General features: G+C 44.7%; 1 protein-coding gene across 2 annotated transcripts in view; it reads right to left on the minus strand.

Moving 5' to 3' along the window:
- PRKG1 (protein kinase cGMP-dependent 1) overlaps positions 1-19,777 on the minus strand; it is a 1,992,201-nt gene that overhangs the window by 1,222,211 nt on the left and 750,213 nt on the right. The window lies entirely within an intron of this gene.

The following is a 19,777-nucleotide window of genomic DNA, read 5'->3' on the forward strand; positions in this document are numbered from 1 at the left end:
AAGCATTTTAGGATTTGATCACTTCAGATTCAAAGACAACTCACGGAAAGCCTGTCTTCACAATGAGGTCGGCAGGGTTGGGTCATTTTAGAGAGGATTTTTAAGACACCTGCAAAGGTGCTGCCAGTTTCTGGAATGTGTGCTACTGTGTGACAGGGTTTGAATCATCCTTAATTAAAACCGCATGCACAGCCCAGCGTGCAGATCCCTCCTTACAGCCGAACTTTTGATGCTGTGGATATAATGAGGCTGAACCCTTTTGTACTGGTTCCTAGAAGTAATGCACAAATGCCTTTTTATTTCTTAGAAATACGGAGGTATGCTGTGTCCTGCAGTATATTTTCTAACACAAACAGAGGTACAGGCCTCTTCGGTAGGTGTAACATAATCTAAGGAAGAAAATCTGCTAGAAACTTTACCCAAGGCACAGCCGCCATCTGCTTGTGGCCGGGAAAACCACTGTGTACAATTATATTCATTTAAAAACAATAAACCCTTTCCTTCTGGCAAGCAGAATAAAAAGAAAATCCCATTCAGACGGGATGTCGACTTTGTTGGCCTAGAAAGTCTTGCTTGGGATACAGTGTAATCTTCGCAAAGCTGACGTGCAGGAGATGGGGATGAATTCACTTGTTGCTCAAGAGGAAAGTGACTTAGCACTGAGCGAACAAAGCACTGTGAAAAGTTGATAAAATGCTGTCTCATAGGTAGCATGGCCACCTAGCATGGAGGTAAATTCTGGTCCGTGACGGTAAAAATTCAAGGCAAATGGTCAAAATTCAGCACAAAAAGTACGTTTTACAGACACAACTTAGGAGGTCAGGTAATAAAGTAAATTTAGGTAAATAGACAGCTGATAAGTCAAAATATATATACATTTTTTTAACTTTTCTTTTATTCAAATAGTGCACAAACATCACAGTACAGATTGGCCCACTGAAAGCTTGGAGATAGATTACTTCTTATATGTTTTGCGGTCGTGAAAGTGAAACCGATCGCGCTAAGGGATGCGGAGAAAGTGAAAGCAGGGAAAAACAGACACACACAGTGTTTCCCTTGCGGGAGTGAGCAGGGGCACCATCTGTTTGAAAGTTAATTACAAACAGATGTCGCCAAAGCTCGCTCCCACAAGAGAATCGCCAAACGTGCACGTGTTGCCATTGAAAGCAATGCAAAGCGTGCACGTTTTTGGGAGAAAATGCTAATCAATTCCAAAAGGTCTCCTCCTATGCAGCGCATGTGCGCAGCGTAGGCGAGACCTAAAAAGGGCAGTTTGACCACCAAGCATACAGATGACGATTCTGCTATTTTTGCTAGCTCCACTGTTAACACCCTGCTTTAAATTAGGTCTAGACAGCCACTCGTGCCAAGATTGTGACAACTGATTTCCTTTACACATTGGTATGTTTTTCAGACGATTAACAGCAGAGGTTATAAGAAAGTTACACATGATTGTGGCTGCGGTGCAGAAAGGTGTGTCGCTAAAATAGTTTTCCTGGCCGTTTTCAGGTTCTGTGTCAAGTCTGTATTGCTCTCCACCTCCCTTCAACTGAAATGACAGATTTCTACAAGTACATGATACAGACTGGTTCTTAAGATGTACGTCCTGAACAGCCTTCTCTGAATTTCTTATACTAATGGGTCAAGGAGGAGCGCGACACATGGCTGAGGAGCAGAGGAGAATGCCTACAATATGGAGGCCCTCTGGGTATTGCTGAACAATTGTGAACACTCTGTCCTGCTTACCAAACATTCCTGCCCTGTCAGTGCTATTTTACTCTTCCCTGGGCGATAAAAGCTATGTGTGAATCTGATATTCCTAATAGTACACAGCCCAATGTTGTTGTCACACCTAGTTCTGCATAGTACCAACAACTGGCATAAAGGATAGAATTCTAAAAACAGACGCATTCTGCCCTACTAAATCATTCTAAGGATGGCATTGTTTGCAGGATGGTTAAAATCACCCATACTATCTTTGTGAATGTGCCTCTCAAATTAAATTACCGATTTAATTGAAGTTCTATTTTAGCCATACATCCATATTGCAGCAAAATGATTTTATGTTATTATTGCAGAACGTTCCCACTACCAGAATAATACCTAAAAAAGATTGTTTATTGTTCCTTTTGCTATTTTGTCTTTTTTCAGCCTCTGCTATGTACACTCTGTTCTGTAATTTCATGCTGAAGGAAGGAAACAGTTAGATAGTCTCAAAAACCTGAACACGGTGACAATCATCTACCCGATGAAAAGAATCCAATGGTATTACAAATGTATTAGCCGTGTGTCTGATGGCTGACATCTACTGTATCATAACAAGCTGTTTTGTTACATATCATACATTCATGCACAGACTAAACCACTGCACCAGGTGAATCCCTTATCCTCAGATAGGGCAAATGTAAGCTCATTACAGCGGTTTAGCACAATATTGTGCTCTTCTAAGCAGCTCCACAACAAAGCGGTGAGCATTTTGCCACAAAATACCAGCATTGGAGAACTAAATAGCTAAAAGAACAACCATGTTTTTTTTAATAAAAGCAGACTATTGCTGGTTTACTGTACAGATGCTAGATTTCTAAATTCCCGGTATCGGTCTCCTTTCTCATATCTCTCCAATCTACATGTCTTATACACTCCCTAACCACTCTCCCTCCACACATCCCTCACGCCTTCTACCTCTCTCAATCAATTCATCCTTCTCCATGCCCTTTCTCAGATTTTCCCAATTTCACTTTTCCTCTGAGATAGATAATTCTATTCTGTAGTACTACTAAATATTGACACCAACAATATTGTGGTACAAGAATATTGAGGATAAAATATGGAAAGGTAAGTGCATATAGAGAAATACAGATTTATATATTTCCAAACTCCAAATCGTACTTTGAAGATATATGTACTGTGTAGGTACAAATAGGGGAAGTTAGGTATAGAAAATCTAGACTTGCTTACCTGTCAAAGTTGTATGCTGGTACAATGCATTCAGTTGCATCGCATGCCTTTACCACGCATGTGTTACACGGCAAATGCCTTTACCTCGTATAACCTTTACCACGAATGCTTTTGAAATGCATTTTGTTGTAAAGCGTGTATTTTAAAGGTCGATACGTAATAAACGTTTTGTCTGTCCTCCAGCCGGTCCAAGGCGTTCCACCAATATGACCCTTTTTAAAAATACCCGACCCCTGCCCTAATCCCTAAAAATAGACCCCAGCATGACCCCACCTCACCCGCTCTTTCAAAAAAAATACCTGACGCCTGCCCAAGGCCTAAATCTAGACCCCAGTGTGACCCTCTCCTGGCCTCCATCCCTTTAAAAAAACATACCCGCCACCTGCCCTGAACCCTAAATTTGTACCCAGTGCTATCTCCCTCCAGCCCCCCGTTTCTTTAAAAAAAAAAACAGTCCATCTAAAACACAATACTCCTTACCTTAACAGTACGACGACAAGGCACCTTTTGTGAGGCGCGGCACAAGTCATCGAGACTCACCACATACGTTGTAAAGAAAATGCATGGTGAAGGCTATGCGTGGTAACAGTGCATACGCTGTAACGCATGCTTGGTAAAGGCTCTGCATGGAAACAGCCGCGTTGTAATGGTTATTTAACCCAGTCAATATTTGTTTCTACATTTTATCCTCTATATTCTGTCCAACAATACTGTGGGTTTGATATTCATGGTGTGCACACATTTTTCACTCACTTGGCATGTCTCATACTTTTCCAACCACAAAGTTCTGAGCCTGTCCTTAATACAAATAAAATAGACACTCAAAACATATATTATATTTATAAAATTGAGTTTTAGAGCTAGATGGTGGAGCCAGAGTAAATAAATTGTTCTCCTGCCCCTCCAAACTTGCGCTTCCACTTCTCCATTTAGAGCAGCGGAACTGCTGATTGACCAACTATGGGCGCCACCAAAGTAAACAAATCTGTGTGTCGATGGGTCCTCACCTTTCATATATCAGTCTGCCTTCTTTACTTAGGGTTGCCCTCTGATGAATATTTTGTCTGTTGAAATCTGCCAAGTATATCATAGCAGGTTGTCACTTTTGCCGATTTACCCTGCCTCCGGATTACAAGATGGAGAAATCCACAGACTAAAGTATGTGTCACAGGCGCTAATCTGACTAATATATAAATAAGTGTGCGTCAAAACCTAACAAAGTTTCTGATGGATATCCTGTGTTCATAAACAGTACACAGAGCATATGTTTCCAGAACTGAAATACTAAAGTCACCGTTTACATTATTATAAACATGTTCGAGGCATTTAAGTAATTTTGATATACAAGAAAAGAAATAAACTTTCTCAGCTTCCAATGCCCTCTGTAACATCACCTTTGCTCTCTTCCCAAATGATTTCTTTCCTGTGGTTAAATGTCACTCACAAACATTTTAATGCAGCCTGCTTTAAATTATTTTAAATGAACCAGTTCTATTTAAGGTTCCCAGTAAACAAAATTGATGATATCACACGTCTTTCTCTCCTCTTGATACAATTCCGTTAATGGAAACATAAATTTAAGTTCAGCCTGTACTTCTTGAAAATGTGTTTCTGGCTCCTTCCTCTCCTCGTGCCACGCCCCTTTTAAACCCCTGCCCTAACCAAACACAACTAAGCCATCACATGCTCTACTTTAAAAAATGTTAGACCTACTCTTGTTCTACACGCCACTTAAAGCTCCTGCAGTAGTGACATTTTCATTTGCAAATTTAACTAGAAATAAGCAAAAGTTTAAGTTTAAATAGTACACATATGATAAATGCAAGTTTGTAGTTGATAATCATACTTAGATGTTATAAGCCTACAAGTGAACTAAACAAGTTCTGATTTAATGTAGCCTAACGTTTGACGCCACATTAGTCCAGATTTCACATTAACATTGAAAGACCTGTTTGTGAAGTGAAAACAGGAAGAGTGATTCATGGGTAGAACTGTCTAAAATGCAAAATGTGGATAATGTATCTTTTCAGGACTAAAGCCTGTAGACACGAGTGCCATTGTGCAGACATGCGGCGAAGGGGAGTTTACCTATCCCCAGGAGATTACTAAAATCCTATTGGATGTTGCAGAAGAGGTAAAGAAGCATGTTATCACTTAGAATATTGCGCGTTTATATCAGTGCATGTTCCTAGAGCTGAGGAGGGCTTTTTCTTTTGAACTTTTCTCCTAGAGGGGTGGCTTCTTTTGCTCACACTTGCAGGAGACTCATCTCTGATTTTCTTTATACATCTGTACATAGGAGGCTGCTTGGCCTATTTCTTTAATGTCTGCTGATTTATAGCTGAGAATACTTCCAGCTTGAGATGCAAAGGCTTTATGCTTATGCAGTGATTCTCTAATTCAGAACTCTTTTATTGTGTATCTGAACTAACAACTTATTCTACTTTACTCCAAATTTAATTTAGATTAAGCAACTTCCTTTATGGAACACGCTTGCTATACTATTAAAATATTAACTGTAATTTTAACCAATATTGTATTTTGCCTTATATTGAAACATCGAATATTGGATTATATTAATCTTTAATGCTGCTACCTAAGACATTAATACTTACTGAATAAATAATGAAAAACTAAAAGAATTGAAAATAAAACCCTTTAACTCACACAAGTTCACTTTATTGACTGTACCAAAAGTCTTTCATGATTTTATTGCTATGTGTATGAAGTAAATGATTATTCCTTTTTACTTTGCCTTGTTGACGAACAAAGGTCTACATGACCAGTGGCCAGGGTTATTTAATGATTATACCAGAAGATGTATCTGGAAAAGACCCGCTGTGTCCCTCCATCAGCACCCTAACTAACATTACTATCAAATGCTTTATGAACATCAAAGCTACCACAATTTTGCACAGTAACCATCCATCAGGCTTCAATATGAACCCAAATTGGATCACTACAGTGCTCTTCTGAAATCAAACTCCCTCTCCTTCCAAACTCAGTGTTACAATTTATTGTCAACATTGTCTAAGGGACCACATAAAACCATTTTTTAGATCCCTTCATTGACTCTTTGTGAGAGTGAGGTATCAATTTGAGGTTCCAAACATGAGCCGCACAACCCTAGTAACAGCTTCCCAGGAGTACTCCTGGCATTCTTGAGAATTCTTTCAGCATCAGAAATGTACGCATATCTGAAGTGCATATCTAGATATGTAAAATGCCAACTTTTAAGTGCTGAAGAGTTTTAAGCTCAGTGTTGAACATTCTTTTTGATATGCAATAATGCAGAGAGTGTATTTCAAACAGTGTAATGTGCCTCACCTATAAACAATTCAAAGCCAGTTTCTCAGATTAATATTTGAAGGAATATCTACTACTAAGCAAGAGCTAGGTAATTTTTTAGAAAGTGTAACTGATGCACAGTGCAGGACACTCCCCCTTTCTCCCTCTTTAAATGCCTCAAGAACACATTAATATAGTGGAAGGAGCTGTGCATCTTCTTTGACAATATTAATCGGGCCCTGGATTGGGAATTCTGAGTAGAATCCAACCCAATAACTCTGGATCTCCATAATTATTCACCATTCCATGGGATTTTACTCAATAGGAGGAATTCCTTGTTGTCAGAAGTCTTCCATAGCTCTAGCGTACATTAATGTTTCTGTTTGACACTTATTTGCAATAGTGAAAATCCACTGGTGAGAGCTCAGATTTCAAACCACACTGATGAAAAAGAAGACATCAATTTAAAAGTTGATATTTCGCTACAGATGATCTTATCATCATTGGTGGTCTCTGCTGAGTGTATGTCCTTTTAGCTCATGTTGAATAGGTGCAGATAGTCACCGCCCACGTTTGGAATGTAATGTATATACAAAAAGTAGATGCCTTAGCTTTCTGCTGGATTATATTTCTAAGTCACGTCACTGTGATTGTAATACAATTAGAAACTGGCTCAGCACTTGTTTGACTGGATGAGGAAATTTTCCATTCACTAAGGGGTGTGTGTGTGTGTGCATGCATGTGTGCATGCGTGTGTGCGTACATGTGTGCGTGCATGCATGTGTGGGTGTATATTGTGCCATTATGTCAGGTTGCCTTCAAATGAGAGCTATAATAGAGGAAATTATCATATATTGTATCTAATTCCTGATGGGGGCCACAGACTCGTTCTATAAAGTTCAGGCTCACACTATAACTTGGTAACAGAGTGAGTAGTCACTACTAAACTCTCGGTGAGTGTCAGGATGCGTAGAGAACATGTACTCAGTGCAGGGGTGTGCATATGCTAAGGGGCGTAACTAAAGCCCCTGTGGTGCAAGGGTCCCCAACCCTTTAGGGGACCACAAAACCTTCAGGGTGGCTCATTCAGCCCAAGGTCAATGAATATCTGTGAGATATGGGAGACTCAGAGGCTCCTCATCAAATTCTGCAGGAGGGACCCATCATTGTGTGTTAGGCCACTGTATCTGCTACCTTCAATTGGTACACATAATGAAATGCACTCCAGTCAGAGGCATCCAGAAGAATTTAACCAGTAGTGCTTATTATATGGTGCTTGGTCTATGTAGCTCCTTCAGTTTTCTAAGGTCTACTGACTGTTAGACAAGGTTCATGGGAAAGAAACTGAGGGCCTTATTCTCAAGGGCTTATCAGCACTTTATCGCAGCCAAAGTCGAGATAAATGTATCTCTCCATTCCCAAGCCGGTGCTAACAGACCATATCACCATTTTACCTGCGATAGCAGCCGCCAAAAACATCGCCACAGACTACCCTGGTAATTATCGCTAATGATATGCAGAGTAGGTGTTCCCGTGCACAAAGACGCGACAACACCACTCCACAACATTCTCAATGACCAGCCAGATCGGCGATAAGATCACAAAATATGCGTTACAGCGTGTTAGCAGCAGGAATTTAACACCTGCTCTTACCTGGTGTAAAGTCGGACGACAACTGGCACCAGACAAGGGAGCACAGCCCATAGCCACACATGAAGAACAACAAATTCCATGGAGCTGCTGATCATGCAGCTCGGAGCCCCAACAGGGCCACAACACCCACCGCCACCACCCGCAGGCCTCCACCCGGACCACCACAGAGGCAGTGCAGACAAAGACAGCGGACCTTCAGTAAACGCACCAGCCTCACAGGCTTAACACCAGAGAATGTCATTGCCCACTACAGACTCAAAAGTAAGTAGTTTACGAAGTTCGCGCTACTTCGCACTACGCGAATTGCACGTAGCACAGTGCGAACACGCGTAGCGTAGTGTTGCGTAGTGCTGCGGTCATTTTTTGCTTGCTCGCGGTCCTCAACGTCAAGTTGGCGACCGCGAGCAAGCAAAATGACATCCCGGCGAGACTTTTTCCTTGTTCGCGATCAGCAACATCAAGTTGGCGATCGCGAGCATGGAAAATAAACCTCCCGGCGAGATTCCCAACGCGAGGAGGTCAGGTTTCTCATTGCGAGTGGTTGTGTTTGCTCGCCACCGCTCGCGATGAGAAACTACCAGTTCGCGTTGAGATAGCTGCCGCTCGAGTAAAAATCTACACGAGCAGCAGAAAACTACAGCTCGCACTGTGCAAGATGCCATTTTCAATGATTGCACCGTGCCGGTTGCTTGTCCGCACTGTGCAATCATTGAAAACGACATCTGGCACAGTGCGAACAAGGTACTACGCAGTTCGCGAAGTGCTACGCGTAGCTCGCGTAGTGCGAACTGCACTTTGCGTACCTTCGCGAAGTGCTACTTCGCGAACTACGCCCAGGGTTACTCAAAAGGACAACCATCCTCTGCATCCTGAACATCATTGACCACAGGCTGACGGTACCAACACAGCGGATAGCCAACATGCCACCTCAGACAAAGCTGCTGGCTGTGCTGCACCTGTTGGCCTCTGGTACCTTCCAACCAACAACCACTAGAGTCGGAGGAGTCTCACAGCCAGCCCTATCCAAGTTCCTCACAACTGTCCTGCATGCCATCATCAGCTTGGTACCCCAGTACCTATACTTCCCCCACACTGCGCAGGAACAGCTGGAGACCAAGCAATACGTCATAGCTGGGGTACGTGTTGGGGGCAATTGACTGCATGCATGTCCTACTTGTGCCCCCTGACGACACTGCACACAATTACCGCAACAGAAAGCACACGCATTCCATCAATCTGCAGGCAATAGTGGACCACCGGGGACTCTTCACCAATGTTGTCGCTAACTACTCAGGCAGTGTGCATGATTCATACATCTTCCGACAGTCCATCATCAACCGGCGCTTCCAGGATGGCACCTACATAAATGCTCTGCTCGACGGTAAGTACCAACTGAACACACCACAACCCCAACTCCACAATCATGCAACTTACAACTCTGGCAATGCACACGTCACAGACTCACATACAACATGCCAGACAACATGACACCCACCAGACACAACAGCACAACTTACTGTGGCAACCTGGGCTAGCCATGTACATGAACCATCAACGGCATGGCACCTCAACCACATAATAGCAGAATATGGGGAGAGGTGGGAACCAGGCATGTGCAAAGGAGGCAAGTGACCCATGAATAAGAATGTACACAATGCCACGTGTGGATTGGATGTGCTGGACAGACTGCAGTATGCAGACCACAGACATATCCATGTCGACATATACTGCTGGTGGTGGTGGTGTTGTGGACAGTGGACGCAGCCATGTCACCCCAGCCAGTGGGGAAGAATTCGTAAATGTCGCTTGTTATGTCCCCCCTGTAAGTGTGTGCAGAGTGGGCTGGCCCGGCGTATGCCAGGCTAGCATAGGGGTGTGAATAAAAAGCACATAGCCCTGGGCATGGATCTCTTCCGGAATGGCCAACGTGTCTGCCAGGGCGGCCCCTCTCACCCCACCACGAGGCCGACGCCATGAGCGGCGGACCCTGCGATCCTGTGCGCCTGCCTCAGCCCGGGCTGCTGGTCCCCGTACCAGTCTTGTCTGCCCCTGCGCATCCAGGCCTCACTGCTCACCTGCCGACACCGGCGTGTCTCCAAGAGGGCCCACAACGTGCCGGTGCAAGCTCCAAGCCCAAGGCCCGCGACCTTGGCAGCCTCCCCAGACCAACAAGGCCTCCACAAGCCAGGCCCGCAGTACTTCATTCTCATTGACGTACTCCACCTGCATACACAGCGGACAAGTAGGTCACACATTAGGAACTGAGTCTTGATTACACAATGGCAGAGTACATCTATTCTATGACTGAGTTTATATCACTGTACTCCCGTTGGTGTGGTGCCATCAACTCTGTGCAAAGCATTCCGACCACACGTGTTTGTGGGCCCTTGCTGACTTCTGCCTTCGGCCTACACTGCGGTCCAGCAGGCCTCACACCAATCCAATACAGTCCGTACCAGGCAGGACACGGCATTGTGCCAGGCTGCACACCTGCTAAGCTCTGGTGCCTCCACCTCCGTCAACCAGAAATCTTCTCCACATACTATTTCAATGCCGTGTGTTAGAGATCCAGGAGGAGCTGGCTGCACAGCGGTTGACCCGCGCTGACCGCTGCGTACGGCCTACACTGCGGTCGAGTAGGTCACACATTTGGAACTGAGTCTTGATTTCATCATGGCAGAGTTCATATCACAGTACACAAGGAGAGGAGCAAGAGGAAGAAGCGGTTCAGTCCCGAGGACAAAAGGAGCTCCGTTACTGAGGTGATCGAACACTACCTACAACTGCACTGGTGCCAATGACGCTTTGCATCGCAAGCTGACGACACGTGGCTGTGGGCCACTGCTGACCGCTGCCTCCAACACACACTGTGATCGAGTAGGTCAAACAATTGGAACTGAGTCTTGATCTCATCATGGCAGAGTTCATATCATTGTACAGGCCTCATTTCAAACTGCATCCCCTTCCAGCTCTAGTGCCACTGACTCTGTGCCACGGGAGTCATGGACACTCTCTGGTTGAACTCTGGTGGCGTCTGAGTCTATGGTCTGGGGGTTGTCTTCATGATCATGTAGCTGATACTGACATGGTGGGAAGAAGGAGACTCTAGCATTCAACTCCTCCATATTGCCTGTTTCTGCTTGCTTCTGCCCTCTGCATCATGCCCTGGATGGACACCTTCCACTGTCCCCCGTAACACTCGGCGACATTCTTCTTGGACATCAACGAGGACCCGCTCAGCTCTCGTGGCCCTACCTCAGTGCATCGCAAGTCACCGTCCCGTGGCGGTGTGCCTATGCCAGCCGCAGTGCATCCGGGGCTACCTACTCTGTGCAGCTCATGTCAGGGACCCTTGCTGTTTGAACTTAGAACTTCTGATTGTCTGATCTCTGTTGTAGTTGTTGCCAGCACCAACCAACCCCTGAGGGGTGGCTTACACTACCCAACACCCATCCAGCACAGGCGTCACTGGACATGTGACCCTGGCAATAAACGGTGCCGGTCGCATGTGCCGTAGCCAGTTCCACAAATTATCTCAGTGTGTCCGTGTGGTCATTATGTATGCATGAGGGTCCCGGCCCATACCACATTACATTGTGCTGTGTACAGCGGGCGCAACCTTGTCACCTCAGGCAGTAGGATAGACCTGGGACATGTAGTTGTGTCAGACCCCCCTGTGAGTGTGAGCGGAGTGGACCGGCGTACAGCATTACGGCGTAGGGGTGTGGTCATTCAACACGTGGTTCTGGGCGTGTTTAAGTTTAGGCCTTGCCAAGGAAGTAACTAATGTGTCTGTCTCTGATGTAGTGTCGGCGCCACCTGTGACGCAATATACAATGTTGCTATATAGCATACCCCCGGAGTGCGGGCTCGGCCGAGGGGTAAATGAGGGAGCGCAAGCCCGCCTGGGATCAGGGATCAGACATGCCAACTGTTGTGTGTGTTGCTATTACCGCAGCATAAGGCAAAGGTCTACCCTCAAACGCATGGTGAGTTCAGCCAGGCATGAACTCTACATCTATGTCCGCCCTGTCCTTACCATAGGCCTACACACACATTGCCGCCCACCTTCAGTACACAGCATCACTGTGTCGTTGTCAGGCTTGTGGACATGCGCAGACAGGAATGACAATGGTGTGCCGTAGGGGTGCAAGTGATGCAAGCACGCTGCGCACACTAGTGAATAGGCTTGGGGGAGGGAGGAGCAGCAGTGAGGCTACGTAATACACATTGATGCCGCTCATTTGCAACCAGCAGTACATGTCATGCAGGAATCACAAAGTCACAAATATCACACCCCAATGAACCAGTGATCATGCAGAACCAACTATTGACTCATGTCTCTTTGCACTGTCACAGGTGATCAAGGATATGCACTCTGCGCTTGAATGATGACACCCCTCCGAGCCCCAAATACACAGGCCCAGAGGCAGTACAATGCGGCCCACAAACGCACCAGGGGCATTGTGGAACGCACATTTGGCGTGTTGAAGTCACGTTTCAGGTGCCTGGACGTCACAGGTGGAAGGCTCCTGTACAGCCCAGACATTGTGTGCAAGATGATCGTTGCATGTTGTGTGTTGCACAACATATGTGTACGCAGCAATGCCCTATGGATACAAGTGCCAGATGCACCGGTCGATGATGATGAAGATGAGGCAGGTGGACCACACCCCACTGCAGCCGCAGCAGGAATAGCCCATAGGAACACCATCATTGACAATTTCTTCACATGAGCACGTCACATTGTGACAGTCCTTAGCAATCATGGGACAGTACAAAAATGACCACAGGCACAGCATGTGCAAATAAATGCATTCCAAAAAACATTCCCCGAGTGCATGTCACTCATCTGTACAGGCACATCCCTCAGACAAGTGTGGGTGTGACATGTAGTGCTAACAATTTTATGATTTGTTCATGGATGGTGGATGTGTCACCTCTGTGCAGAGAGGCTGTTTAGGGTGTCACGTATTAGAACTGCCAGTTCTGTGTGTCACAGTTAGTAGGGAATCCCACTCTTCGGCGTTTCACATGTGTCCCAAATCATTCCATTTTGGCTGTCATTTGTGACCTACAGGTGACAACAGGGCTCCTATAGGGGTCAGATTTGTACCACCATGATGCAGGGATGCCCCCCTGTGACTCAAGTCCCACAACATGGGCAACATGTACGTAAGTGGGAGTGTCTGCCCCTACATTCGTCCATGCTTTCATAATTGATTGATCATGGACATGACGCGTCTGTGTGCGGGAGGGGTTGCTGGTCCCTCTGCAATGTGAAGGGGAGATGTGGTTTCACAGTGTGTTCCATGCATGTTTCAGCATTGGTGCAGTTTACATGCAGACTGCATGTCAATGGACACTGTGACTGTGAGGAGATGTCTATTTGATGCGGGACAATGGTCATTTGTTCTACGTCACGGATGTGGGGTTGTGCTCGTACATTGTCATTTCACTGTTTTTTTCCTCTTCTTTTATGGTGCACTTTCCCGCATGGCATATGGGAATTGCAGGCCTCTCGCTGGTTTTCGCAGATTTTAGTATCGCAATTGGCCTCATCGCTACTATTTTCGCTTTCCTGTTTCGCGTTTTTTCGGCATCATGGTAGTTTTAACACGGTCATTTGACACATTATCGTGGGACTATTGCATGGTACCGCCGTGTTGAGAATACCACGTTAACACGGAGTTATTTTCCCGTGATAGACTGCAATGTTAAGAGTTGCGTTAAGCTAATTTTGCGGTAGTTATCACTCGTTCTTGAGAATATGCCCCTAAGATGTTTATGCCTCCCTTGCCTTTGTTTTCATCAAAATGCTTTCAACATTGAGTTGATGTCCCTGCAATGACAGACTTCCACTGAAATATTTTACTACTGGCCTCCGCTAATGTCAAAAGTAACAAAACTTGGGCCTGGTTCAATACTGTAAGTTTTAGATTTTTTGTTATTCATGAACGTATTTACGAGTGCAGAGACTCCGTAATCTTAAAGATGCTGAAGATGCTACTCTTAAAATGTGTTTGTGAATAGCAAAAAATTGTAAATGTACACAAAAATGTAAGTTTATCTTTATGCAGTGCTTAATTTGTAAACTAGTAAGTGCAAGGGCTCTCGCCAGAAGGCCACTGCAGCTATCACCACCCATTGCTCCTACCAGCACTTTCAATGACAGTACCAACACACCTTCTAACCACCACACACATAGCAGTGTGACAATTCAGACTATTCTAGACTCCACCAAAGCTATAAGAATGGCTTGTGCCACAGGTATCAGTCATTTTTAATGTATATTGAATTAATAAACAAATGTTGTTGTGCTGATCTCTAAATTAGGGCAGTCTGCCACATGGTGGCACTCTTTGTCTTAGCACTGGTGTCAGCAATTAAGTGTCAGTGCTCAGCACCGGAAACCTCTGGCTCAAATTAAGCACTGTCTTTATGAATCAGACCCAGAGTCTTCAAGATTACAAAATCGTACTGATAACACAAAGCAATTTCTATTGCATATATCCATTACATTCTGAAAAATAAAGAAAAGTGTTAGTCTAATATCCGTGACTGGTGCTGAGTGTATTTAGGACCAGAAACTAAAAACACCAATATACATTCGAAAATGAAGTGACGTCAAGGCGCCATGCGCAATACATCCATTTTCCCAGACGAAAGCAGACACAAGTCCTGTAACAATGCTGTAATTTCGGATTTGGGTAATGGTAAAGAAAGAATACAGTGCCATACTCATCAAACTGAAGGAGAACTTTCTAGTTTAGATATGTCTCATGATTTTTGATGTCTTCATTTGTGTATTTCAGTTTTACCAAGACAAAATGGAAGGAAGGAATGCGAAGCCGCTGCTAGAACAATTTCTGATTTATAACTGCACAGTTGAGTATTTAAGGCATATATGTGCAAACGAAGGAGAGAAGTGTACAAAATGTTGGCTGGAGACTTTTATACGTGTTCTACAACGGCGGCAATGTTAGCGTGCTATGGTCACTATTGATTGTTCGTTGAGTTCATTTGGGCAAAAGGAATAGATTTAGTGTTGCATATCAGCTATGAGCACAACCACTTAAATGTAATGAGAAAATCACTTTTATCATTGATAAATCGCCTTTTAATAGGTGTGGTTTGGGAACTTTTGGGGGAGTACCAGAGAAATCATAGGTTACTTGGGCCCTAATTCTAACAATGAGAGCCTTTTACTACTGGGGTCCTAGGGTTTTATGTTACTGTTGCACCCCGTATCTGAGCACCAAGTGCATCGCACGCAGAGCAGTGACGCTGCCCAGTCTAAGCCTTACTCGGGGAGATGAGTAGGGTAGAAACTTAAAACGTAATGAAACATGTAATAACAATGAATAAATCAGTTTTCAGCCAATGTTTTTACTTATATAGACAAGTATTCGTAAAGCAGATTTGTCTAGGCTTTAGAAGCCCTAGCTATTGGTTTTGCCAATGCTTTTCTGATTGGCAGTCGCACATGAATGCACTCATCATGACGCATGGGCGCAAACATGGCTGCCAATTTTGCAATGGATATTCTCCTAAAGACAACCTATTCAAAGATTTCTGGAGATGTGTATGCATATATCTTTCTGCATAGACATGCATACTTCATGATGAATGCACAGGTGTTATCTTGCTCGGGCCCCAACAAAAATGCATGACTCACGCATAGAGAAGAGCTCAGTTCGTCGTGGGGAGCAAAGTGGTAAAAGTTACCACCAACTGCGATGGTGACCTCGATTTTGCATTTAACCTTCCTATGCACTTTTGGGCATTGGATGCCAACTGCCATCCACAGTAACACTTCTTCCTGATGCCAACAGGTTGCAGCATTCTCCCATATGGATTGTCCTCCATAGTTCAATGGAGGTCTTTGCAAGCCACTGTCCACAATCCATAGTGTGCCTGTTGAAGTATGAAGGCCCTGATAGCTCATATGCCAGCACAGCTTTAGGGAACAAACTCATTTTCTCCAGGGCACAATGCAGAGGAATCCATCATCACAAGCCCTCACCAGCTCTTCTGGGCTATTTTACTGCAGACCAAATTACTGCATAGCTCCTCACAGCCCTCCTCTTCTAGGCATTCTGCCCTTGTGCGAGGATACTTCCCGAGCACCTCTGTAGCAATCATTGGGCCCCCTTCCATGAAGGTGATACAAGGTAGCACACGAACCTTGTGACGAGGTAGTCGCAGTCAGCAATCCCAAACCCATAGCACAGATTCATTTCCCAGTCTTCAGTGTTGGAGCCTTGGTACTGGTTTCTGAGAAATCCTGCAACACTTACTGGTGATTTTCTGCCACATATTTATTACAAGTTTGCAGGCAGAGGTTTTGTATTCCACAGGTCCAACTCTGGTACAGGTTGGAGGCAGTTCCTAGACTTTGCTTGTCCCACCTAGAATGGTCAAGCTGCAGTTCTTGTCCTTCTCTGTCTCCTACTCTCCACCTCCTAGTACCTCTTCCACCACAAGGTAGCTAAGGAATGGCTTGGAGAAGCCATGTAATTCAGATTCTTGTCTGCAAGGCTCTCTGCAACTTCAATCTAGTTAGTACAATGGTCACACACAGGAGATTCCAAATGGATTCCCTGCTTGCCACTGTCATGGGAAGACCTGGCTTGACAGTTCGGGCTGGACTGTTCCCATGAGGCACAGGGTCAAGACTGATCTGCAGATAGCTGTGTCTGAACTGGGGTGGCGAAGTGAGCTAAAGAACGATGATGGATTCAACCCAGATCTGTGAAAGGAGGTGAGTGTCTGAAAAGTTTCAGTGCTCCGTCCATCATCTCCTTGTGTTTGTCTTGCCACTGTCATGCACAGCAAAAATGCTCATCCAACTACTCAAACATAGCCTAAGCAGATTTGAATCATCAATGCCCCAAGCACACAGGATGAAAGGTCCAATTGCACAAGAGTGACAGACAAATTGAAAGTGGAGAGGCCTGTATTCAAGTGTCAATATGGAGACAACAGATAACAAGCATTGGCAAAGCCAATAGGTCTTGCCTACACAAGAGCTATTGGCTTTGGTAATATGTTTTTGAAATGTTGTACACCAGTGTGGCTGCTGTTCAGTATGGCTAATAGTTAGTAGCATGGAGTGTCCTAGAGTAGAGTGGAGGGAGTAGAGTGTTGTAGACTGAATTTGTTGGAGTAGAGTATTGTAGAGTGGATTAGTGGCAGTAAAGTGTCGTAGATTTGAGTAGAGGGGAGTAGAGATCAGTGGTTCAGTGGCAGACAGTGCTGTACAGTGCAGAGTGGAGTGGCGTAGAGTGGAGTGGAGTGGGTTGGGGTAGGGGGGTGTATTGGATTGGAGTAGATTGGGTGGATTGGATTAGGAGAGAGTGTACTGGGGTGGGGTGGACTGGAGTGGGATGGTATATGGTGGGCTGGAGTGGGGTAGATTGGATTGAGTGGGGTAGATTGGATTGAGATGGATTGGATTGGGTGGGGGAACTGGATTGGGGTGGGGTTAATTGGATTGAGGTGGATTGGATTGGGGTGGGGTGGATTGGAGTGGGGAGGGATAGAGTGGGGTGGATTCGATTTGGCTGGATTTGGATGAGGTGGATTGGCTTGGGGTGAGGTGGATCGGATTGGAGCGGGCGGATTATTTTGGATTGGAGTGAGGCAGACTGTTTTGGATTGCAGTCTGGCAGACTGGAGTAGTGCAGACTGGAGTGGGCAGATTGTTTTGTACTGGAGCTGATTGGAGTCGGGCAGGTTGTTTTTTACTGGAGTGGGGTTTATTGGAGTGGGGCAGATTGTTTTGGATTGGAGTGGAGCAGATTGTTTTGGATTAGAGTGGTGCAGAATGGAGTGGGCAGATTGTTTTGGATTGGAGTGGGGCAGATTGTATTGGATTGACTGGGGCAGATTGTTTTGGATTGGAGTGGGGCAGATTATTGTGGGGCAAATTGTTTTGGATTGTAGTGGGGTGGATTGAAGTGAATTGGGGAGGGAGTGGGGTGAATTAGTTTGTGGTGAGGTGGATTGGAATAGAGTGGGGTAGATTGGATTTTATTGGGGTGAATTGGATTGTGTGGGTGGGGTGGATTCGATTGGAGTGGGATGGATTGTGGTGGATTGGAGTGGGTAAATTGGGATGGAGTGGGTAAACTGGGGTGAGGTGGGTTGGATTGGAGTGGGGCGAATTGTATTGGGGTGAATAGGAGTGGGGCATATTGCTTTGGATTGGAGTGGAGCAGATGGAGTTGGGGACAATGCTTTGGATTGCAGTGGGGTAGATTATGTTGGATGGAGTGAGGCACATTGGAGTGGGGCAGACTGTTTTGAATTCAAGTGGGGCCGATTGATTCCGATTGGTGTGGGTTCGATTGTTTTGGATTGGAGTGGGGCAGATCATTTTGGAGTGGGGCAAATTGTTTTGGAATAGAGTGGAGCAGATTGGCATGTGGAAGATTGGAGTAGGGCAGATTGTTTTGGACTGCAGCGGGACAGATTGTTTTGGATTAGAGTGGGGCAAATTGGAGTGGAGAAGATTGGAATGGGGTGGGTTGAGGGGATTACAGTGTGGTGGATTTGAGTGGATCGGATTGGGGTGAGTGGTTTGGATTGGAGTGGATTGAATTCGTTTGAGGGGCGGATTAGTGGTGGGTGATGTGGGGTTTTATTGGTGTGGACTGGAGTGGGGATGATTTGAGTGGGGTGGATTGGGATGTACTCCACAATTATGTTTTAAAGCATCATTTCAGAAATTAGACATAAGAAAGAAACAATGTTGCTTTGCGTATAAACTAATCCTCATCTTTTGAAAACACTGCCTACAAGCAAAAACGAAAGTGAGAAAAGATGACTTGGCAAAATAAAAAAAAGTTAACTATTGAATATAAATGTTTGAAATTTTTTTTGTCCTGCTGGGCATGTTATACACACGCCTTCTGCTGGCAGGGCACTAAAAGTTAAATAGAACAAAATGGTGCCTTAATCACGTCGGGAGCAGCAGACGGGCACTGATTAAGTAGAATCAATCCAACCCTTTTTGTTAGCAACAGTGCCGCGCAAGCCAGACGCATGCACCAGCGCATGCTCTTGCAGTCTCGACCCTAAGAAAGGCCTGTCCTGCAAACACAGTCAGTTGCAGCCACCGCTGCCAACCCTCCACATTCTACCAAGTTGACAGTCTGACGCTGCAGACCACAGTGTCCATTTGTAGGTCACAGTAGGCCCTCAGCATACACACATGATTGTCAGGTGCGCGGTAGCAAAAAACAAAACTCATTGCAGGGGTCCATGCTGCTCCCTTTTTCATCCCAAGTTGTGCCGAGTCTTTTGTGAATTTCCATTGTTTAAAGGTGTGGTTAAACATACCAATATTATTAACAAGGCTGAATGCTCAAACAATTCCAAATTCGCTCAATTTTGGGTAGAGATTTTAAAATTGTGGTACAAAATTAAAAAATAACATGGTTAAAATATTCATTGCAATCAAGGCATTTTTATAATTATTTACTGTCATAAATTACCGAAATCTGCTGCAAAAGTAGATATACTATGTCAATGGAGTATCTCTTAATTAATATTTTTTATCAAGCTATGGTTGGTAGCATTTTTTGTCATTTGTGTTTGTTGTTTTATCAAAGGAAGAAGGAAGTGTTCAATTGTTCTGAATCAATACCAATTACCTGAAGTAGGTGCACTTCATTAATTAAATTATACTTATGGGAAAATTTGCACATGCCTGATCATACATTCATATGTGCAAAAGAAAGAAATACATGCTGTCACAATGCCACAACTGCCTTTTGGAAAACGGTGAATGTATACTTAAGGAATAATTTCCATGCATAAAAAGATTCAAAAGTCTCCCTCATGAATATTTAAAAGTAGATATTTTCCATAT

The sequence above is a fragment of the Triturus cristatus genome, chromosome 1_2 (genome assembly GCF_964204655.1).
Source record: "Triturus cristatus chromosome 1_2, aTriCri1.1, whole genome shotgun sequence".
NCBI lineage: Eukaryota > Metazoa > Chordata > Amphibia > Caudata > Salamandridae > Triturus > Triturus cristatus.